We start from the raw sequence: 12,230 nt of genomic DNA, 5'->3' as shown, positions 1-12,230 counted from the left end.
ACACCACTTTGACAATAGAGGCGTGTTCAGATATATTATATACCTACACATATCGGTACTGTTGCACTGGCAATAACCTAATCTTATTTAAAATACATGTCATTTTATTGCAGGTATATGACCGGCAAAATTTAGTCGTTTTATCAATTTCCTATGAGTAAATATTGTTTTCCCTCGAATTAAGAAGGATATTAGCCATTGGTAATAAAACTCGGAACTTATCAATTGTACAGTCCCCATCAGATATATCGGAGCGGTCAAGGTGCTCACAGATATCTGAACCCGCCTCTATTGTCAGGGCGTTAGAGTGCGTGTTCAGATATTGTGAACACCTTGGCCGCTCTTATATTTCTGATGGCGACTGTACGAATTATTTTTGGTATGTCATCGAAATATTTTATCGTTCTATTACCTACTTATGACGTAGGTCGATGAGTGAGTATGAGGATTTCCTGTGCCAGGTGGAAAGTGCCGCGATTATCATTGTTTTTTCACGTTTTAACCCTTAAATGCATAGTGTTTTCTACAAACCATTAGACAGCTCACAGTTTTAAAATAAAAGAGGCTTACGTTCTTGAACGCACCTTTATACCAAACGTCAAGTAATAATAGGGTGATGATTTAAGAGTTAAATTTACGCAATATTTTTAATTTATAAAAATTACATTCGTTTTAAGACGAAAAGTCGGCAAACTTGGAAAAATCCACAACTTGATAATTTTTAGTATGTGATTTTGAACGGTTTTTTCGGGGTATGTAATTATTTTATATTTAATAACTTTATCATAGGTATATCACAAATTGTGTACTTTTCTAATGGTAGTAAAAAAAATCATTTATATAACTATTACTGAATATTACGTACTTACATAAATATGATTTAGCCAATTCAACTTCTAACACTGATTTTGCAGTGAAAATCGAAGTTATATTTTTTTTACTATCGGCAAACAGTTATGTGATACATATACCGGGTGTGGCCTGTAATATGAGCAAAAAATTAAACTGTACGCTGTACTCCTCATAGTGACCAACATTTGTTGAGCGACTTTTAAAAATAACTTGTGGTTTGATTTTTAATAAATTTAAAAGTTTATTCTAAGACGCAATGTATTGCGAATAGCCATAACGTGAGTCATCCTTTAAGGTTGTAGGTATGAAGATGACGGCAGTCTACCCATGACCCATGCTATCTGATAATAGAGAGCAGCTAGACAGATAATCATTGAAAAACGAAAGTTCATACTGTATCTATGAAATAACACTACAGATTATCACTGAAAAATTAAAATTCATACTACCGGAACACTTTTTAAATATATAAATATAGAAATGCCACATATAAAAATAAACCTCCTTGAGGTTTGAACTTCGGATTTGTCCCAACTCACCCCATTTTACGGTAATAATATTAGAGGCACATGACAAACTACTCTGCGGTCGTAGTAGTATTAGGTATATAAGGAGTTACGTTGAACTGTGGCTATTATTCGTATTACTTATCCCTTTACCAGGCCAAGGGAAATATTCCACCCACATCTTATATCGGTTACCGTAGTCAGGTTTTAACTCCAAACCACCTACAAAATATTTTGTCAATCCCTGAAAATATTATTTTATGATCTTCATTCACAACACGCTTCTAAATTGCGTAATATATCTTTGGCAGCCATTTCAATTCACTTGAACGCTAATTTCAGCAAACTACGGAGAAATTCGAACACTTTCCATAATTTCTATGAAACAGAAGTACATAGATCGAACAATTTTTTGATATTTTGTAGATTTTGAGTGTTGAAAGCAAATGTAATCGTAAACATTGCTAAATATTCATGCATTATTGTGTATGACCAGAATTAGGATGTGGGTTGACATTATCCCATGGCCTTATTAGAGTTTAACTGTGTGGGAGCTATTTTTCCCATGGCCCGGTAAATTGTCTTGTCATGTCATAAAAACTCACGTAAGTAATAAAACAGTTTTTGTGTTCAACCTAGAGCGAATTCATGTACCTAGCTATAAAATCTCCTTTTAAAGGCTTTCCCTGAAGAATTTCTTCTTGTAGATAGTATCATAAAATTGAATAATTGTGTTGCTTTTAACCAAAAAGTAATGAGGTAAGTATTTATCCCATTGCCTGTGTTACATATATACAGGCTGATCAATCCAAATGGGTCAAGATTGAAAAAACGTTTGAATGCCCTTATTATTAAATCGAAGCTATGGTTCCTAAGAACAGATTTCGCTATCTCACAAAGTTTCTGACATCTCCATACTGACCCATTTGGATTGATCGCCTTGTAATATAAACGATGTTTGCAGTTAGACAAATACAAAAACACCATTCTTTTCATGAACATTATTTTATTGCTTGTTGCTGAGGTTATTACAAAAAAAAAAACGCTTACAGTTTTACTACGGAAAAAATAATATTGATACCATAACTTCGGGCCCTCCATTACAAACAAACTTAAACGAATTAGGTACCTACTCGTATTTTTGATACAGCCTGTATACTTAAAAATAAATAACAAAAACCAAAGAGCCCCAAAATCTAATCGGGTCATGGGAAGAATAGTTCCCACACAGGCAAATTCTAGCCAGGCAATGGGATAGAGTCATCCCACATCCTAATTCTGGTCATATCACAAGGACGCAGGAGTATTTAGCAAAATATATGATTATATTACCTTACAATCATTAAAATCATGAAAATAACAAAAAATGGTTCTATATATCTGCTTGTGTTTTTCTTAAATTCAGTAAAGTGTTCGAATTTGTAAACAAACCACTAACATCACTGGTCAAGTGGATTTAAATGGCTGCTAAAGATATATTATTGGATTTTGAAGCGTGCCATGAATGAAGATCATAAAATAATGTTTTCAGTGATTGATATAATGGTTCGTAGGAGATTTGGAGTTAAACCTTGACTATTATAACCGATATAAGATGTGGGTGGAATATATCCCTTGGCCTGATCAAGAATATAATAAGACAAAATCCAGTATGACAGTTCATTACTTAGACAGGCGATGGGATAACCGTAACCCACATTTTTATTTCTGGTTTAGAGGAAGATCTCCGACTTTCATAAATACATTTTTTACAAGGCGTTCAATACGGTTGCAACAGCATATAAAGTACGTATTAAGACACGCTGGTTCTTCGGGGCCTGGTAAAGGGTTAAAACACATATTATGTTATTGCAGCTAAAGGCAAACAAGACATTGCTGTAGTTATTTTTCCAGTTTTTCCCCTACTTTTACACAACGGATACCTCGGGCCTTACCATGATGTCCTTATTGCGATTATTCTTAAGAGACGGAGTTATGAGACTTATATATACAGTATGTAAACTAACGAAAAACATTTATTCAAACTTGTTAACGTGTAGGTCACACTGAGCAATTTTTACTATGGCATCAACCCCGAAAAAATTCACCGTGACCCACAGTCACAGTGACCCATTCATTAACGGGCTTAAAGAAATGTTTTTCGTTAATTTACATACTGTACTTATAGCTCCGTCCATTAGCAATTCAGTTTAGGTCCTAAACAGAATCGTAATAAGGACAACATGGTAAGGCCCCTGACTGAAGCGAGGCGACGTCAGAGCTACGTTATTGGGGGTTTATTTGACTACAGACAATGACAGATAGTGACGTGGCTTGTGTATGACTATACCTGTGCAAAACTCACGTATCTTTGAAAAAATAGTCTTCTTTTGGTCGTCTCATGGTATTTTTCGCTCGCAACTGCTGCCTTGTCATATAACATATAACATAAATTTTGTCTTAATTGCTCTATCAAAAAAAATACTTTGACTGAGTGTACCTATGTCCGTAAAATGGGGTGAGTAGGGATTACGAGGGCAGTTGGGTTATGAATGGGGTGAGGTCAAAACTCACAGACAGAGAAAACATTCCAGCTCACCCCGTAGTTAGGTGATGACGGATTTCCTACTATTTCGTGTTTATTTCTAAAGTTATAAAATGAAACAACAAATTATCATTGACTAACTAATATTCATACATCCTCAACACTTTTTTTGTATATAAATCACATGTTTGTGCCACATATATAAATACACTTTTAAAATCCAGGTTTTAACTTCGATTTCGTCCCTACTCACCCCATTTTACGGTATTTTTTAAGGGTACTGATCTATCGCGTCTCGTTCATAAAATACATAAAAAATAATATCTAATATAATATTGGTAGCCGCACAACACTATTCAATAAATTCCAATAGTAGGCTAATACTTCTAGGTAATCATAAGTAAATATGTAAGTACCTATATCTAAACAATATTACAACTATAAAGAATTAGGTACAGTCGCCATCAGATATATCGGAGCGGCCATGGTGTTCAAAAATACCTGAACACGCACCTTAGCGCCGCGACAATAGAGGCGTGTTCAGATATTTGTGAGCATCAAGGCCGCTTCGATCTAATGGCGACTGTAACCTCAAGCGGCATTAACAAAGGCCTATTCCTAATCCATATTAATTGGCATCTAAGTATAAAAGTTTTTCAATCTAATCTAATCATAATGACTAATTAATCAAAAAATGAATAATCATAATACGTCAGTAACATTATTGCCCATAATAGAGAGTTATTTTTACATATTACCTAATTTTATATTTCAAGTACCTAATTTTATACTCCAAGCGGCATTCAAGAAAGTCATTAAGGATGTGGCATCTATATCAGTTTATCAATCTAATCTAAATAAAATCACTAATTAATCAAAATCTGTCAAAAAATTAATAATCAAAATACGTCCGTAACATTATTGGCAATATGTAAATGTAAGTTATTTTTACAATTTTACCTACTATTATATTTCAAGCGGCTTTCAACAAAGTCATTAAGGATTTGGCATCTCTATCAATTTTTCAATCTAATCTAATCAAATTCACTAATTAATCATAATCTACCTATCAAAAAATTAATAAGTAATCAAAATACGTCACTAACATTATTGACAACAATTGTATTAGTATGTAGGCATTTCCGGTAATAGGATAGCAAAATGTAATAAAAATCACTATAAAGAAAATTACCTACCGTATGCATGAATTCTATAGCAATTTTTTTTGTATGATTTTTTATACCGAGTGTGGCCTGTAACACGAGCAAATAATAAACTTTGTGTATTAAAAATAAAACCACAAGTTATTTTTAAAAGTCGCTGAACAAATGTTGGTCAGTACGAGGAGTACAGCTTACAGTTTAAATTTTTGCTCATATTACAGGCCACACCCGGTATAACTACCATTAACCTTTTGTATAATAAATCAATTTTAATTCAAAATTTACACGGATAACAGTATTAATAATTATCAAATTAAATACGTAGATAAAAAAAAAAATATGTCCCGACGGGTTTGTTGCCGGTCCCATATTGGGGGGTTAGAGCCGGTCATAGATTAGTATATGTTATTAACTGAGCCGGTGTAACTTCATTGGAAGTTCAAATTCATATTCAAATAAATAACTTGATCTGATGGATTACAATTTGAAAATATTCAAATTCAAAATGTTTTATTTGGAAATATAGGCAGTACATCCAGTGATGGTAATCTTAAATTCTTACAATAAGTGTGAGACCAACGGGCATGCAAAATACATATACATACGTAGAAACGATTTCAATTTTAAACATATTGTTAGTTTAAGATATTAATCACTCCAAGATATCTTCCTCAGTCGTTCACTCTTGACAGAGTGGTTGTGATTAGAGATGCACCGGATATCCGGTTAGTATCTGATATCCGGCCTATCCGGCTATTATATCACTATCCGGCCGGATACCGGATAGTGACCTACTATCCGGCCGGATACCTGATAGTAACATTGCTTGATTTCGGAGTAAACAAATTAGATTTAAGAAACAGACACGGTCATAATCGTACTAGTTTATTATTTTAAAACAATTTAATATTTCCATTGACTTGCACGCGCACTCATTTCGAACCTAGAAATGAGTCCGCGCGAACGTTCACTAGTATAGGAAACAGGTCAAACCTGCAGAATGCGCACCAGAAAAATCGAAATGTAGGTATATAGTTCCGCTGGCAGCATCCGGCGGCCGGATACCGGATATTCGGCTGATGGTCAGGCCGAATATCCGGTATCCGGCCAAACAACTATCCGTTGCATCTCTAGTTGTGATTGTATGATGAGACGTATCTATCGTGGATAACGCGGCCCTCGCAATGCGCCTCCATTTGCCACGGTCTTAGCGTTATATTACGGGAACATTGGACTAAGGTGGTTTGTGTCGCAGATTTGGTATCGTCTTGGGTCGTCCCATTCGTTTTTCGTCAAGTTCTTATATTAGTCCTATTCTGCTTTCATCACTCATTCTACATTGAAAGCCACCGACGATTGTGACGAATATAGAATGATTGACGAAAGCAGAATAGGACTAATATAAGAACTTGACGAAAAAAGAATGGGACGACCCAAGACATTATGTACCACAGATTTTATCAGGTCTGTCCAGGGGGCCGATTTTTGAATTTCGATCGCTCGATTTCGTCACTCGAAAATCATTGGAAAACGGTGAAATGCTAATTTTTGAAATACGAGTGATCGAAATTTGGAATCTATTGGTATTGGCCACTCGATTTCAATTCTATTAGTAGAATTTAAATGCCTAGTAGTGGAGATATTATTTAACGAAATACACGAAATCGAGTGGCCGAAATCGTGACCGCTTGCCTTGCACTCCAACCACTCCAAGATATAGGTTGCCTTAAATCTAAATTAAAATAATGTGTAGAAAATATGAATAGAAATCAATATCAAAAAAATTATGCATGTGTATATTCACATGTACGTAACAGTTCCTATTAAAAAGACTAGTTTTATAATATTAAAACCCGCATGTCAAATGTTTAATTTAGTTTAAAAATAGTGAATAAGAATACAAAAGTCGCAATGTGAAAGTAAAATAATGAGCAAAAATAGAAATTAAATTTTTAAATACCTAACCTATGTAATCTGATTCATAGGATGTAATCCATTCATTGTAATAAGCCTACTTAAATTATAATTTATCTTTATCAAAACGTATGACGTTTAATTTAAGTCTTTTTTGGTGCTATTTATAGTATTAATATTAATTATGATTATATCATGAAAGTAATTTAATGATTGACGTCAATAGATTTTAGGCATTATACGATTGATTAGATTGTAATCATTTAACGGAATTAATCCGCTGTCATATTTTAATTGATTTTTCTTATAATATAACTTGCAATAAAAAAGTAATAAATTAAATTAAAATATTATTATGTATAACATAATATTGTCTTCGGTTACCGCGATAATAACTCATGAAATAAAACTATTGAAACGGATTATATCGCGTATATTGAATTCATACTACATCCCGACGTTTCGAATAGTCATGCTTGTTATGAAAAAAAAACCGGGCAAGTGCGAGTCGGACTCGCGCACGAAGGGTTCCGTACCATAATGCAAAAAAAAAAAAGCAAAAAAAACGGTCACCCATCCAAGTATTGACCACTCCCGACGTTGCTTAACTTTGGTCAAAAATCACGTTTGTTGTATGGGAGCCCCATTTAAATCTTTATTTTATTCTGTTTTTAGTATTTGTTGTTATAGCGGCAACAGAAATACATCATCTGTGAAAATTTCAACTGTCTAGCTATCACGGTTCGTGAGATACAGCCTGGTGACAGACGGACGGACGGACGGACGGACGGACGGACGGACGGACGGACGGACAGCGAAGTCTTAGTAATAGGATCCCGTTTTACCCTTTGGGTACGGAACCCTAAAAAGCTGCACTTTAGGAGGAAAGCAAGCCGCTTGGCACGATGATAGTGGAGGCCCATTAAAACATTTTTTTTCGAAGAACCAGTAATTTCGTCCTTTAGGAGCCGAGGTGAAGCGAGGTCTGTTAAAAACAGAAAAAAAAATGTATAAGTTTCACGGATCATCCGATTTCGTTAAATTTGGTGTCAATTGAAAGAAAAGTACATTTTATATATAAAAAAAAAAATATTTTCATACGAGTACAAAAATAGTGTGAAAAGATTGATAACCTATTTTTTTCCTTTACGGTTTATTTGTGCAAATAGTGTCTTCCACATTGAATAATGTTTAGAAAAAAGTACTATAATATAAAATTAAACACATTTTTCATAATATACTGAAAACTGCATCAAAATCGGCCAAGCAGTTTATGAGATCCATGTTTCAGAAGTTGGCTTAGTTTTATTTACAATTTATTTTATAGACCAAGAAGCACGTAAATCTTAGTAAATTTTAAGTATCTTGTGGGTATTTACTTCTATTTATTTTAAAAATTCTGGCTGGAGGCTGTTTTGCATGCATCATGCATGTATAAATCGGATGACAATGCAATATTATGGTACCATCGAGCTGATCTGATGATGGGGACAGGAGGTGGCCATAGGAACTCTGTGATGAAACAACGCAATCTAATTGTGTTAGGGGTTTTTAGAATTGTCTCGATGAGTATTAGTTGTCTGTCGTAAGAAAAGTACAATCAGCGATAAAAGCTTGTACCAAAAATGAAATTTTTGCCAAAAACTTACTTTAAACTACTTATACATATTAGGTCAGGAAATGAATGCTCAAAAAACGTTGTAGAGGGAAATGCTAGGAACACAATTTTTGACTCCGTAACTTTGTTTGGACTAGTTAGGAGGTGAACATATCAAAAGTCCCCGGCTGTAGCTCCGATGCTGGGGGGTAGAGGGAGGTGAGAAGGTTGAATTTTTCGGTTTTTCATTGATATCTTGGAAACTTTGCGTCTTAGCGACATGAATACTAAGACAAACCGAAAGCTGATAAAATTAGTTACAAGTTTTATTCAGTCAAGTTTTTCGATATCTTGAATAGTTTTTGAGATACCCGCTCTTGAAAGTTTAGTTAGGGATTTTAATTTTATCTTGATATCTATATCAGTGAAGCTGTTAGGCCATGTTTGGTATCATTTTTGTATAAATCGGGGGTGCTGAATTCATATATGGCATCACATTGACACTATCCCGAAGTAAAACCAAAATTTAAAAAACACATGTTTTTTAAAATCCCTCTTCACGCTTAAACCGCTGAACCAATTCCGTTGAAATTTGGTATAGAAATAGTTTCAGTCTCGACACAGGATATAGGATAGTTTTTATAACCAAAAGCATCTTTTGAGGGTGTGAAAAGTGGGGTGGAAGTTTGTATGGGGAGTCAATAACCGCTGAACCAGTTTAGATGAAATTTAGGATGGTATACATCTGTGATTTAGATGAAAATGATAGCAAACATGACTTCAAACCTTACCTTAAGCAGTATTAACCTCGGGAATTCAGTTTCGTCGACGAAGTTGAATTCCCCCCATACTCCATTTCACAACTTTAAAGGATGATTATTGAGATAAAAAGTATCTCATGTCCTGTCTTTGGACTCGAAATATCTGTATACCAAATTTCAATTAAATCGGTTGAGCGGTTTAAGCGTGAAGAGGAATTAAAAAAAAAAGGTATTTGTTTAAAGTTTTTATGTTTTTTCTTCGGAATGGTATCAATATGATACCAAAAATGAATTCAGCACCCCCGTTTTATACGAAAATGATACCAAACTCGGCCTAGCAGCTTCACTAATGTAGATATCAAGATAAAATTGAATGCCCTAAATTAAACTTTCAAGAGCGGATATCTCAAAAACTATTCAAGATATCGAAAAACTTGACTGAATAAAACTTGTAACGAATTTTATCAGCTTTTGGTTTGTCTTAGTAGTCATGTCGCTAAGACGCAAAGTTTCCAAGATATAAGTGAAAAACCGAAAAATGAGACCTTCTTTCCCCCCTCTACCCCCCAGCACCGGGGCTACGGCCGGGGACTTTTGATATGTTCACCTCCTAACTAGTCCAAACAAAGTTACGGAGTCAAAAATTGTGTTCCTAGCATTTCCTTCTATAACTTCTTATTGCTTGGCCTATATAGGTACTTTAGGTTGCTGAATTTTAACATCTTTTTACATTAACTAGGTACTAATGTAGAGCCACACTATCCATAAAAATACAAGCCCAAACTGGAGGGGGGCAGGATCACTTAGCTTATCCTGGCACATCCTTTCACATTTATATCTAATGATTGACAGCCCTTGATATGTGTGCCAGTGTTTAACTTATCGACAACCCTACACCTTATCAGAGAATCACTGATTGAGCTGTCCACCTGATATTAACGGCACGGCCGTACCTGTGAGTGCGACAGTCGAACCGCGCCGTCCGACCGCATCGCACGCGCAATTTCGAACGCAATTCCAAATTCGAACGTCGAACGTAACGTTTTCAGGTCACAGAGAATGTAACTTTTCAAACAGTGAAACTTAGTGTATTTATTTTGGTGAATTTTGTGTGTGTAAAAATTATAGTTCTATTTTTAAAATCCTGTGATATTAGTTTAAGTGATCCAGTGAATAAAAACTGCAAGTAAGTTTTTCTTTACTTTTTTGGATTTTTTGTGCTTGTATTTATTGATGTTTTTTTAAAATGTAAAGTTTAGCTTAGCGCAAATTTTATATATTTTAGTATATGCATGTTATAATTAAATTATGTAGTTTGCCCGATTTATAATATTTTTAACTACATATGTATTTAATATTAATTATACAAATTTGTAAATTAGCGTAACACGTTTAATTTACGTACTTATAGTCATTAGCTTATCGTCCACTTATCATTAAGTACCTATGTCGTTATATCCATGGTAATATCACTCACATACCAATTTGCACATGCATGTTGCAATACAAAAATAATAACAAAAACATCGTGTAAAAACCAATAATAAGTAGGTACCATAATTTATTCAGTAAGGTAAAGTACTATACATGTTTCAAATTCAATAACATTTATTATTCGTCTTTACACAAACACGCGTCATATTTTTCACAAAAACAAATCAAATACTTACAGTAAAAATGTAAAAAAGCTACAGACAAGAAATAAAAAGATAGTTTAAATCCGTACCGAGTTGAACTAACTCCTAATAATAATTCGCAATGTCAAATCAGCCCTACGTCTGGACGCAAGTCTGAGAAAAAGAAAAAAAACTCGTCCAACTGAATTCAAGGGATCTCACAGAATATAACGGCACAGTCACTGTGAATAATACGCACGACAATTGACGCACGTGTTTTCTCAGCCGGCGGGGCTCTGACAGTAAGTAGTAATTTTTATGACAATGCTGTTTACTGTTTAAATTTTCCTTTTACGCTTTGCAGTTTGCAATTTTTTTAGGCTACAAATATAATGACCACCAAAAAATACTTTGGTACCCTAAATAAAAAAATCATGCTTACCAAAAAAAAATACTGAACACCAAAAAAATAAGGCCTAAAATTACAAATGTACCACCATTTTAATTACGACTGCACTTCAAATTGTATTCGAATACCAAATATATTGAATGATTACCAAAAATCATTAATGATCACCAAATCTTGAAGACCAAATAAATGCGATATTTTCACCTAAATAAACCACTATGATACCAAAATATTTATACATATTACCAAATAAAGTAAAATGATGCCAAAATTACTAGCGCCTCCCGCTCAACCCCCGTACCCCGCACCGCATAACTTAGGTAGGCATACTGAAATGCTACTAGAAAAGTATGTTAGGTTAGGTTTGTACTGCTATCAGTTAAGTGGGCTAGGTTAACACTGCGACCCTTACAGAAACGAATTGCTACTAGAAAAGTGGGTTAGGTTAGGTTTGAACTGCGACCCTTACAGAAAAGAAATGCTACTAGAAAAGTGGGTTAGGTTAGGTTTGAACTGCGACCCTTACAGAAACGAAATGCTACTAGAAAAGTGGGTTAGGTTAGGTTTGAACTGTGACCCTTACAGAAACGAAATGCTACTAGAAAAGTGGGTTAGGTTAGGTTAGAAAAGTGGGTTAGGTTAGGTTTGAACTGCGACCCTTACAGAAAAGAAATGCTACTAGAAAAGTGGGTTAGGTTAGGTTTGAACTGCGACCCTTACAGGAACGAAATGCTACTAGAAAAGTGGGTTAGGTTAGGTTTAAACTGTGACCCTTACAGAAACGAAATGCTACTAGAAAAGTGGGTTAGGTTAGGTTTGAACTCCAACCCACACAGAAACGAAATTCTACTAGAAAAGTGGGTTAGGTTAGGTTTGAACTGCGACCCT

At 34.6% G+C, this 12,230-nt stretch overlaps 1 protein-coding gene across 5 annotated transcripts in view; it reads left to right on the top strand.

Moving 5' to 3' along the window:
• LOC134675427 (solute carrier family 41 member 2) overlaps nt 1–12,230 on the top strand; it is a 117,536-nt gene that overhangs the window by 15,547 nt on the left and 89,759 nt on the right. For 2 of the 5 annotated variants that reach the window (XM_063533685.1, XM_063533683.1), the window contains exon 2: nt 10,367–10,503. The exons of 1 other annotated variant lie outside the window; for it this stretch is intronic. The gene's annotated coding sequence lies outside the window, so the exon portion shown is untranslated. Of the gene's footprint in view, nt 1–10,277; nt 10,504–12,230 lie in introns of those variants that run through there. 2 more of the 5 variants (XM_063533682.1, XM_063533688.1) reach the window with 2 other exon arrangements.

Source organism: Cydia fagiglandana, chromosome 22, assembly GCF_963556715.1.
Source record: "Cydia fagiglandana chromosome 22, ilCydFagi1.1, whole genome shotgun sequence".
NCBI lineage: Eukaryota > Metazoa > Arthropoda > Insecta > Lepidoptera > Tortricidae > Cydia > Cydia fagiglandana.
This window is presented reverse-complemented; position numbering and strand designations above follow the sequence as displayed.